The 13,071-nt window shown below is 42.7% G+C and overlaps 1 pseudogene; it reads right to left on the reverse strand.

Moving 5' to 3' along the window:
- Positions 1-255: 255 nt before the first annotated feature.
- LOC131540152 (uncharacterized) lies at positions 256-1,702 on the reverse strand (annotated as a pseudogene).
- Positions 1,703-13,071: the final 11,369 nt, after the last annotated feature.

Here is a 13,071-nt window from a genome sequence, read left to right on the forward strand (position 1 = left end):
ACAGAGATCTGTCATGGTCTCCGCTGACAGTCAGGGATGTGTTGTGGTCGTTCCTGGGTGCAGGTCCACCATCTGGTCTGGTCTGGATACCGACTGGATCAGCTAATTACTGTAACCTAGGGATAAGGGTGAGACAGTATATAAGCAACTAATATAAGCAATGATGTCATTCTTCTTAAAAATTAACATGTACATTAGATATTGTAGGAAGTGTTGCTGCTTACCCTAATTGGTGCAGCATAAAGATTTACATTTACATTTACATTTACATTTAGTCATTTAGCAGACGCTTTTATCCAAAGCGACTTACAATTGGGGAATACATCGAGCGATTAATCTTGAAGAGGCAATCAGACATACGAAGTGCTTGCAACACCAAGTCTCAGACATTGTTCAAATAAATACAAACTACCAAAGGAAGGAATAAGTAAAGATAATTTTTTTTTTTTTTTTTTTTTTAAGTTTAGGATGAAGTCAAGTGCTGTCGAAAGAGATGAGTTTTCAGTTGTTGCTTGAAGATTGACAGGGATCCAGCATTCCGGATAGAGGTGGGAAGATCGTTCCACCAGCCAGGAATGGTGAATGAGAATGATCTAGAGAGTGATTTTGCGCCTCTCTGTGATGGTATCACGAGGCGTCGCTCACTAGCAGATCTCAGATTTCTGGAGGGGATGTAGTTTGTTAATAGAGAGTGCAAGTAAACGGGTGCTGAGCCAGTGGTTGTTCTATATGCAAGCATCAGTGTCTTGAACTTGATGCGAGCCGTGATTGGTAGCCAGTGCAGGGAGATAAAGAGAGGTGTAACATGGGCTCTTTTGGGCTCGTTGAAGACCAGTCGTGCCGCTGCATTCTGAATCATTTGTAGAGGTTTGACTGTATTAGACGGAAGTCCAGCCAGAAGAGCATTGCAATAGTCCAGCCTAGAAATGACAAGGGCCTGGACAAGAAGTTGTGCAGCATGCTCTGTCAGAAAGGGCCTGATCTTTCTGATGTTATATAGTGCAAACCTGCAAGATCGAGCAGTTTTGTAATGTGGTCTTTGAAGGTCAGCTGATCATCAAAGATTACACCAAGATTTCTGACCGAAGTTGATGGGGTTATTGTTGATGAACCTAACTGGATCGTGAAGTCATGCTGTAGAGTCGGAGTGGCAGGGAGGACAAGAAGCTCAGTCTTTGCCAGGTTGAGCTGCAGGTGATGTTCTTTCATCCATGCCGAGATGTCCGCCAGGCAACCTGAGATCCTTGCAGTTACCGTTGGATCATCTGGTTGAAAAGAGAGGTAGAGCTGTGTGTCATCAGCGTAGCAATGGTATGAGAATCCATGTGCCTGTATGATGGGACCCAGTGATGTAGTGTATGTGGAGAAGAGGAGGGTCCAAGAACTGATCCCTGAGGAACCCCAGTGACCAGTGTATGTGCTTTGGATACCTCACCTCCCAGGCCACCCTGAAAGACCTACCAGTGAGATAGGATTCAAACCAGCGAAGTGGAATGCCAGAGATGCCCAGTGATGAGAGGGTGGACAGGAGTATCTGATGATTGACAGTGTCAAAAGCGGCAGATAGGTCCAGCAGAATGAGGACTGATGATTTGGAATGGGCTTTTGCAATTCGCAGGGCTTCAGTGACCGAGAGAAGCGCAGTCTCAGTTGAATGGCCCCTCCTGAAACCTGACTGTTTAGCATCCAGTTTGTCGTTCTGTGAAAGAAACAGTGAGACTTGGTTGAAGACAACTCGTTCAAGTGTTTTCGCTATGAACGGAAGGAGAGAGACAGGTCTGTAGTTTTCTATAAGAGAAGTGTTTAATGTAGGTTTTTTGAGCAGTGGGGTTACCCGAGCCTGCTTGAACGCAATGGGGAAGTTACCTGTGAGTAGGGATGTGTTGATGATGTGTGTGAGTGCAGGTAAGAGTGTGGGTGAGATTGCTTGGAGAAGGTGTGAGGGGATTGGGTCAAGAGGACATGTTGTAGGATGGTTGGAGAGGAGAAGCTTGGATACTTCAGCTTCAGTGAGTGGACAGAAAGAAAAGATGGGAGTTTTAGCAGTGGATGTGGTAGGGTGAGGGTCCTGTGTGCGTGGAGGTGAAAACTGACCACTGATTGATCTAGTTTTGTCTGTAAAGAAAGTGGCAAAGTCATCAGCTGTAATAGAGGTGGAGGGAGGAGGTGGAGGGGACAGAGGAGGAATTAAATGTTCTGAAGAGATTACGCATGTCTGGAGCGCTGTCGATCTTGTTGCGGAAATGTGAGGATTTGGCAGTGTGGACTTTAGCAGAGAAGGATGTGAGCATAGACTGGTACCTACTGAGGTCCGACAGATCGTTTGATTTGCGCCATTTTCTCTCTGCCGCTCTGAGTGTAGTCCGATGTTCACGAAGAACCTCGGATAACCAGGGGTTGGAAGGAGCAGCCCGTGCGGGCCTAGAGGAGAGAGGACAAATGTCGTCTAGACAAGAGGTTAAGGTAGAGCATAAAGTCTCAGTAGCTGCGTTTACATCCAGAGATGAGAAATGGGTGGGTGAAGGAAGAGAGGAGGATACCACAGAGGAAAGATGGGAAGGAGAAAGGGAGCGCAGGTTTCGTCTAAAAGTAACTGGTAGGGGTTGGTGGCACAGGAGAAGCAAAGTGTAATGTAAATGTAATGAAGAAATGGTCCAGTATGTAGCGGTTGTACCAGAATGTTATCTGCAGTACAATTGCGTGTGTAAATTAAGTCAAGTTGGTTGCCTGATTTGTGCGTGCTAGTAGTGGTAAGGCGTTTGAGATCAAGCGAAGCTAGGAGTGCATGGAAGTCTGTAGCATAAGGCTTGTCTAGGTGAATGTTGAAATCACCAAAGACTAGGAGTGGAGTGCCATCCTCCACGAAGAGGACAGCAGCCCGTCCAGCTCCTCTAGGAAGGTGGCTAGAATTTGGCTAGGGGGACGGTAAATGACCACGATCTGGAGTTTTATCGGAGCTGATACAGTAATGGCATGAGATTCAAATGAGTTGTAATTGCATAGGGAAGAGCGGGTTGAGTATTTCCAATTGTTAGAAATGAGCAGACCAGTGCCTCCACCCGGCCAACTTGCCGGGGTGTGAGAGAAAGAGAGATTAGTAGAGAGAGCAGCTGGGGTTGCTGAGTCTTCTGGACGAATCCAGGTCTCAGTCAAGCCCAAGATGCTGAGCGTGGATTTTAAAGAAAAAGCAGAAATGAAGTCAGCTTTGTTGACAGCTGACTGACAATTCCAGAGACCCACAGAGAAGGAAAGAGGTGTAGTGAAGGAGGTAGAGATAAGGCGCAGGTTAGCAGGATTACGTTGCCGTCTGCGTGGGACGTTAGGCGTGGTTGAGAGAGAACCGGAATAGTTTGGAAACACATGATAGAGGTGGCAGGAAAGAGGATGGAAACGGAGAGTGTGTAAGGGAAGGGGGAAAAAAGAAAAGATACTTAAGTGTGTCGCTCGGTGTCGTTGCTCGGTTAAAGTCGCGCAGGAAAAGTCGATGGTCTTTACCCTCGTCGGTCTTCACACGAGGAGGCTGAACGCTTCGCTGATGCTTCGGCGTCAGCGCTCGGACCTCTGATAAATACAGCCTAACACACTACCGTGAAAACAGCTGTGGCCGGCTTCTGATTGGCCCAGCCAATAGCCTTGTGCAAATAACTCAAGGCGAAACTAACACTTCGCTAGCAAGGAGCACTGAAAATGATCCAGGTTCCTTCTTAGCCGAGGTGCAAATTATTATAATTAACAGAAAGTGCAATCAAACAACGAAACCTCAACGAAAATGCAGAATAGAAATAGAAGGAAACGAAAGTATTCCTTCCCAACAGCAAGTAAATAATTTAAACAACAGATCTATGACTAAGTATCGCAACACTTACGAGCTGCTGTCCGTCTCTTCTGGTGAATATTCGGCTTCTCCCGACTTGTAATAGCGAACAGGCAGTTTAAATACTTTTACAGTCGCTGTGGCTTCTGATTGGCCCAGCCAATAGCCTTGTGCAAATAACTCAAGACGAAACTAACACTTCGCTAGCAAGGAGCACTGAAAATGATCCAGGTTCCTTCTTAGCCGAGGTGCAAATTATTATAATTAACAGAAAGTGCAATCAAACAACGAAACCTCAACGAAAATGCAGAATAGAAATAGAAGGAAACGAAAGTATTCCTTCCCAACAGCAGGTAAATAATTTAAACAACAGATCTATGACTAAGTATCGCAACACTTACGAGCTGCTGTCCGTCTCTTCTGGTGAATATTCGGCTTCTCCCGACTTGTAATAGCGAACAGGCAGTTTAAATACTTTTACAGTCGCTGTGGCGGCTTCTGATTGGCCCAGCCAATAGCCTTGTGCAAATAACTCAAGACGAAACTAACACTTCGCTAGCAAGGAGCACTGAAAATGATCCAGGTTCCTTCTTAGCCGAGGTGCAAATTATTATAATTAACAGAAAGTGCAATCAAACAACGAAACCTCAACGAAAATGCAGAATAGAAATAGAAGGAAACGAAAGTATTCCTTCCCAACAGCAGGTAAATAATTTAAACAACAGATCTATGACTAAGTATCGCAACACTTACGAGCTGCTGTCCGTCTCTTCTGGTGAATATTCGGCTTCTCCCGACTTGTAATAGCGAACAGGCAGTTTAAATACTTTTACAGTCGCTGTGGCGCTTCTGATTGGCCCAGCCAATAGCCTTGTGCAAATAACTCAAGACGAAACTAACACTTCGCTAGCAAGGAGCACTGAAAATGATCCAGGTTCCTTCTTAGCCGAGGTGCAAATTATTATAATTAACAGAAAGTGCAATCAAACAACGAAACCTCAACGAAAATGCAGAATAGAAATAGAAGGGAAACGAAAGTATTCCTTCCCAACAGCAGGTAAATAATTTAAACAACAGATCTATGACTAAGTATCGCAACACTTACGAGCTGCTGTCCGTCTCTTCTGGTGAATATTCGGCTTCTCCCGACTTGTAATAGCGAACAGGCAGTTTAAATACTTTTACAGTCGCTGTGGCCGGCTTCTGATTGGCCCAGCCAATAGCCTTGTGCAAATAACTCAAGGCGAAACTAACACTTCGCTAGCAAGGAGCACTGAAAATGATCCAGGTTCCTTCTTAGCCGAGGTGCAAATTATTATAATTAACAGAAAGTGCAATCAAACAACGAAACCTCAACGAAAATGCAGAATAGAAATAGAAGGAAACGAAAGTATTCCTTCCCAACAGCAGGTAAATAATTTAAACAACAGATCTATGACTAAGTATCGCAACACTTACGAGCTGCTGTCCGTCTCTTCTGGTGAATATTCGCTTCTCCCGACTTGTAATAGCGAACAGGCAGTTTAAATACTTTTACAGTCGCTGTGGCGACTTCTGATTGGCCCAGCCAATAGCCTTGTGCAAATAACTCAAGACGAAACTAACACTTCGCTAGCAAGGAGCACTGAAAATGATCCAGGTTCCTTCTTAGCCGAGGTGCAAATTATTATAATTAACAGAAAGTGCAATCAAACAACGAAACCTCAACGAAAATGCAGAATAGAAATAGAAGGAAACGAAAGTATTCCTTCCCAACAGCAGGTAAATAATTTAAACAACAGATCTATGACTAAGTATCGCAACACTTACGAGCTGCTGTCCGTCTCTTCTGGTGAATATTCGGCTTCTCCCGACTTGTAATAGCGAACAGGCAGTTTAAATACTTTTACAGTCGCTGTGGCGGCTTCTGATTGGCCCAGCCAATAGCCTTGTGCAAATAACTCAAGACGAAACTAACACTTCGCTAGCAAGGAGCACTGAAAATGATCCAGGTTCCTTCTTAGCCGAGGTGCAAATTATTATAATTAACAGAAAGTGCAATCAAACAACGAAACCTCAACGAAAATGCAGAATAGAAATAGAAGGAAACGAAAGTATTCCTTCCCAACAGCAGGTAAATAATTTAAACAACAGATCTATGACTAAGTATCGCAACACTTACGAGCTGCTGTCCGTCTCTTCTGGTGAATATTCGGCTTCTCCCGACTTGTAATAGCGAACAGGCAGTTTAAATACTTTTACAGTCGCTGTGGTCGGCTTCTGATTGGCCCAGCCAATAGCCTTGTGCAAATAACTCAAGACGAAACTAACACTTCGCTAGCAAGGAGCACTGAAAATGATCCAGGTTCCTTCTTAGCCGAGGTGCAAATTATTATAATTAACAGAAAGTGCAATCAAACAACGAAACCTCAACGAAAATGCAGAATAGAAATAGAAGGAAACGAAAGTATTCCTTCCCAACAGCAGGTAAATAATTTAAACAACAGATCTATGACTAAGTATCGCAACACTTACGAGCTGCTGTCCGTCTCTTCTGGTGAATATTCGGCTTCTCCCGACTTGTAATAGCGAACAGGCAGTTTAAATACTTTTACAGTCGCTGTGGCGGCTTCTGATTGGCCCAGCCAATAGCCTTGTGCAAATAACTCAAGACGAAACTAACACTTCGCTAGCAAGGAGCACTGAAAATGATCCAGGTTCCTTCTTAGCCGAGGTGCAAATTATTATAATTAACAGAAAGTGCAATCAAACAACGAAACCTCAACGAAAATGCAGAATAGAAATAGAAGGAAACGAAAGTATTCCTTCCCAACAGCAGGTAAATAATTTAAACAACAGATCTATGACTAAGTATCGCAACACTTACGAGCTGCTGTCCGTCTCTTCTGGTGAATATTCGGCTTCTCCCGACTTGTAATAGCGAACAGGCAGTTTAAATACTTTTACAGTCGCTGTGGTCGGCTTCTGATTGGCCCAGCCAATAGCCTTGTGCAAATAACTCAAGACGAAACTAACACTTCGCTAGCAAGGAGCACTGAAAATGATCCAGGTTCCTTCTTAGCCGAGGTGCAAATTATTATAATTAACAGAAAGTGCAATCAAACAACGAAACCTCAACGAAAATGCAGAATAGAAATAGAAGGAAACGAAAGTATTCCTTCCCAACAGCAGGTAAATAATTTAAACAACAGATCTATGACTAAGTATCGCAACACTTACGAGCTGCTGTCCGTCTCTTCTGGTGAATATTCGGCTTCTCCGACTTGTAATAGCGAACAGGCAGTTTAAATACTTTTACAGTCGCTGTGGTCGGCTTCTGATTGGCCCAGCCAATAGCCTTGTGCAAATAACTCAAGACGAAACTAACACTTCGCTAGCAAGGAGCACTGAAAATGATCCAGGTTCCTTCTTAGCCGAGGTGCAAATTATTATAATTAACAGAAAGTGCAATCAAACAACGAAACCTCAACGAAAATGCAGAATAGAAATAGAAGGAAACGAAAGTATTCCTTCCCAACAGCAGGTAAATAATTTAAACAACAGATCTATGACTAAGTATCGCAACACTTACGAGCTGCTGTCCGTCTCTTCTGGTGAATATTCGCTTCTCCCGACTTGTAATAGCGAACAGGCAGTTTAAATACTTTTACAGTCGCTGTGGTCGGCTTCTGATTGGCCCAGCCAATAGCCTTGTGCAAATAACTCAAGAAAACTAACACTTCGCTAGCAAGGAGCACTGAAAATGATCCAGGTTCCTTCTTAGCCGAGGTGCAAATTATTATAATTAACAGAAAGTGCAATCAAACAACGAAACCTCAACGAAAATGCAGAATAGAAATAGAAGGAAACGAAAGTATTCCTTCCCAACAGCAGGTAAATAATTTAAACAACAGATCTATGACTAAGTATCGCAACACTTACGAGCTGCTGTCCGTCTCTTCTGGTGAATATTCGGCTTCTCCCGACTTGTAATAGCGAACAGGCAGTTTAAATACTTTTACAGTCGCTGTGGTCGGCTTCTGATTGGCCCAGCCAATAGCCTTGTGCAAATAACTCAAGACGAAACTAACACTTCGCTAGCAAGGAGCACTGAAAATGATCCAGGTTCCTTCTTAGCCGAGGTGCAAATTATTATAATTAACAGAAAGTGCAATCAAACAACGAAACCTCAACGAAAATGCAGAATAGAAATAGAAGGAAACGAAAGTATTCCTTCCCAACAGCAGGTAAATAATTTAAACAACAGATCTATGACTAAGTATCGCAACACTTACGAGCTGCTGTCCGTCTCTTCTGGTGAATATTCGGCTTCTCCGACTTGTAATAGCGAACAGGCAGTTTAAATACTTTTACAGTCGCTGTGGCGGCTTCTGATTGGCCCAGCCAATAGCCTTGTGCAAATAACTCAAGACGAAACTAACACTTCGCTAGCAAGGAGCACTGAAAATGATCCAGGTTCCTTCTTAGCCGAGGTGCAAATTATTATAATTAACAGAAAGTGCAATCAAACAACGAAACCTCAACGAAAATGCAGAATAGAAATAGAAGGAAACGAAAGTATTCCTTCCCAACAGCAGGTAAATAATTTAAACAACAGATCTATGACTAAGTATCGCAACACTTACGAGCTGCTGTCCGTCTCTTCTGGTGAATATTCGGCTTCTCCCGACTTGTAATAGCGAACAGGCAGTTTAAATACTTTTACAGTCGCTGTGGCGGCTTCTGATTGGCCCAGCCAATAGCCTTGTGCAAATAACTCAAGACGAAACTAACACTTCGCTAGCAAGGAGCACTGAAAATGATCCAGGTTCCTTCTTAGCCGAGGTGCAAATTATTATAATTAACAGAAAGTGCAATCAAACAACGAAACCTCAACGAAAATGCAGAATAGAAATAGAAGGAAACGAAAGTATTCCTTCCCAACAGCAGGTAAATAATTTAAACAACAGATCTATGACTAAGTATCGCAACACTTACGAGCTGCTGTCCGTCTCTTCTGGTGAATATTCGGCTTCTCCCGACTTGTAATAGCGAACAGGCAGTTTAAATACTTTTACAGTCGCTGTGGTCGGCTTCTGATTGGCCCAGCCAATAGCCTTGTGCAAATAACTCAAGACGAAACTAACACTTCGCTAGCAAGGAGCACTGAAAATGATCCAGGTTCCTTCTTAGCCGAGGTGCAAATTATTATAATTAACAGAAAGTGCAATCAAACAACGAAACCTCAACGAAAATGCAGAATAGAAATAGAAGGAAACGAAAGTATTCCTTCCCAACAGCAGGTAAATAATTTAAACAACAGATCTATGACTAAGTATCGCAACACTTACGAGCTGCTGTCCGTCTCTTCTGGTGAATATTCGGCTTCTCCCGACTTGTAATAGCGAACAGGCAGTTTAAATACTTTTACAGTCGCTGTGGCGGCTTCTGATTGGCCCAGCCAATAGCCTTGTGCAAATAACTCAAGACGAAACTAACACTTCGCTAGCAAGGAGCACTGAAAATGATCCAGGTTCCTTCTTAGCCGAGGTGCAAATTATTATAATTAACAGAAAGTGCAATCAAACAACGAAACCTCAACGAAAATGCAGAATAGAAATAGAAGGGAAACGAAAGTATTCCTTCCCAACAGCAGGTAAATAATTTAAACAACAGATCTATGACTAAGTATCGCAACACTTACGAGCTGCTGTCCGTCTCTTCTGGTGAATATTCGGCTTCTCCCGACTTGTAATAGCGAACAGGCAGTTTAAATACTTTTACAGTCGCTGTGGCCGGCTTCTGATTGGCCCAGCCAATAGCCTTGTGCAAATAACTCAAGACGAAACTAACACTTCGCTAGCAAGGAGCACTGAAAATGATCCAGGTTCCTTCTTAGCCGAGGTGCAAATTATTATAATTAACAGAAAGTGCAATCAAACAACGAAACCTCAACGAAAATGCAGAATAGAAATAGAAGGGAAACGAAAGTATTCCTTCCCAACAGCAGGTAAATAATTTAAACAACAGATCTATGACTAAGTATCGCAACACTTACGAGCTGCTGTCCGTCTCTTCTGGTGAATATTCGGCTTCTCCCGACTTGTAATAGCGAACAGGCAGTTTAAATACTTTTACAGTCGCTGTGGCCGGCTTCTGATTGGCCCAGCCAATAGCCTTGTGCAAATAACTCAAGACGAAACTAACACTTCGCTAGCAAGGAGCACTGAAAATGATCCAGGTTCCTTCTTAGCCGAGGTGCAAATTATTATAATTAACAGAAAGTGCAATCAAACAACGAAACCTCAACGAAAATGCAGAATAGAAATAGAAGGGAAACGAAAGTATTCCTTCCCAACAGCAGGTAAATAATTTAAACAACAGATCTATGACTAAGTATCGCAACACTTACGAGCTGCTGTCCGTCTCTTCTGGTGAATATTCGGCTTCTCCCGACTTGTAATAGCGAACAGGCAGTTTAAATACTTTTACAGTCGCTGTGGCGCTTCTGATTGGCCCAGCCAATAGCCTTGTGCAAATAACTCAAGACGAAACTAACACTTCGCTAGCAAGGAGCACTGAAAATGATCCAGGTTCCTTCTTAGCCGAGGTGCAAATTATTATAATTAACAGAAAGTGCAATCAAACAACGAAACCTCAACGAAAATGCAGAATAGAAATAGAAGGAAACGAAAGTATTCCTTCCCAACAGCAGGTAAATAATTTAAACAACAGATCTATGACTAAGTATCGCAACACTTACGAGCTGCTGTCCGTCTCTTCTGGTGAATATTCGGCTTCTCCCGACTTGTAATAGCGAACAGGCAGTTTAAATACTTTTACAGTCGCTGTGGCGGCTTCTGATTGGCCCAGCCAATAGCCTTGTGCAAATAACTCAAGACGAAACTAACACTTCGCTAGCAAGGAGCACTGAAAATGATCCAGGTTCCTTCTTAGCCGAGGTGCAAATTATTATAATTAACAGAAAGTGCAATCAAACAACGAAACCTCAACGAAAATGCAGAATAGAAATAGAAGGAAACGAAAGTATTCCTTCCCAACAGCAAGTAAATAATTTAAACAACAGATCTATGACTAAGTATCGCAACACTTACGAGCTGCTGTCCGTCTCTTCTGGTGAATATTCGGCTTCTCCGACTTGTAATAGCGAACAGGCAGTTTAAATACTTTTACAGTCGCTGTGGCCGGCTTCTGATTGGCCCAGCCAATAGCCTTGTGCAAATAACTCAAGACGAAACTAACACTTCGCTAGCAAGGAGCACTGAAAATGATCCAGGTTCCTTCTTAGCCGAGGTGCAAATTATTATAATTAACAGAAAGTGCAATCAAACAACGAAACCTCAACGAAAATGCAGAATAGAAATAGAAGGAAACGAAAGTATTCCTTCCCAACAGCAGGTAAATAATTTAAACAACAGATCTATGACTAAGTATCGCAACACTTACGAGCTGCTGTCCGTCTCTTCTGGTGAATATTCGCTTCTCCCGACTTGTAATAGCGAACAGGCAGTTTAAATACTTTTACAGTCGCTGTGGCGGCTTCTGATTGGCCCAGCCAATAGCCTTGTGCAAATAACTCAAGACGAAACTAACACTTCGCTAGCAAGGAGCACTGAAAATGATCCAGGTTCCTTCTTAGCCGAGGTGCAAATTATTATAATTAACAGAAAGTGCAATCAAACAACGAAACCTCAACGAAAATGCAGAATAGAAATAGAAGGAAACGAAAGTATTCCTTCCCAACAGCAGGTAAATAATTTAAACAACAGATCTATGACTAAGTATCGCAACACTTACGAGCTGCTGTCCGTCTCTTCTGGTGAATATTCGGCTTCTCCCGACTTGTAATAGCGAACAGGCAGTTTAAATACTTTTACAGTCGCTGTGGTCGGCTTCTGATTGGCCCAGCCAATAGCCTTGTGCAAATAACTCAAGACGAAACTAACACTTCGCTAGCAAGGAGCACTGAAAATGATCCAGGTTCCTTCTTAGCCGAGGTGCAAATTATTATAATTAACAGAAAGTGCAATCAAACAACGAAACCTCAACGAAAATGCAGAATAGAAATAGAAGGAAACGAAAGTATTCCTTCCCAACAGCAGTAAATAATTTAAACAACAGATCTATGACTAAGTATCGCAACACTTACGAGCTGCTGTCCGTCTCTTCTGGTGAATATTCGGCTTCTCCCGACTTGTAATAGCGAACAGGCAGTTTAAATACTTTTACAGTCGCTGTGGCGGCTTCTGATTGGCCCAGCCAATAGCCTTGTGCAAATAACTCAAGACGAAACTAACACTTCGCTAGCAAGGAGCACTGAAAATGATCCAGGTTCCTTCTTAGCCGAGGTGCAAATTATTATAATTAACAGAAAGTGCAATCAAACAACGAAACCTCAACGAAAATGCAGAATAGAAATAGAAGGAAACGAAAGTATTCCTTCCCAACAGCAGTAAATAATTTAAACAACAGATCTATGACTAAGTATCGCAACACTTACGAGCTGCTGTCCGTCTCTTCTGGTGAATATTCGGCTTCTCCCGACTTGTAATAGCGAACAGGCAGTTTAAATACTTTTACAGTCGCTGTGGCGACTTCTGATTGGCCCAGCCAATAGCCTTGTGCAAATAACTCAAGACGAAACTAACACTTCGCTAGCAAGGAGCACTGAAAATGATCCAGGTTCCTTCTTAGCCGAGGTGCAAATTATTATAATTAACAGAAAGTGCAATCAAACAACGAAACCTCAACGAAAATGCAGAATAGAAATAGAAGGAAACGAAAGTATTCCTTCCCAACAGCAGTAAATAATTTAAACAACAGATCTATGACTAAGTATCGCAACACTTACGAGCTGCTGTCCGTCTCTTCTGGTGAATATTCGGCTTCTCCCGACTTGTAATAGCGAACAGGCAGTTTAAATACTTTTACAGTCGCTGTGGCGGCTTCTGATTGGCCCAGCCAATAGCCTTGTGCAAATAACTCAAGACGAAACTAACACTTCGCTAGCAAGGAGCACTGAAAATGATCCAGGTTCCTTCTTAGCCGAGGTGCAAATTATTATAATTAACAGAAAGTGCAATCAAACAACGAAACCTCAACGAAAATGCAGAATAGAAATAGAAGGGAAACGAAAGTATTCCTTCCCAACAGCAAGTAAATAATTTAAACAACAGATCTATGACTAAGTATCGCAACACTTACGAGCTGCTGTCCGTCTCTTCTGGTGAATATTCGGCTTCTCCCGACTTGTAATA

The sequence above is a fragment of the Onychostoma macrolepis genome, chromosome 05 (genome assembly GCF_012432095.1).
Source record: "Onychostoma macrolepis isolate SWU-2019 chromosome 05, ASM1243209v1, whole genome shotgun sequence".
In the NCBI taxonomy this organism is placed as follows: Eukaryota; Metazoa; Chordata; class Actinopteri; order Cypriniformes; family Cyprinidae; genus Onychostoma; species Onychostoma macrolepis.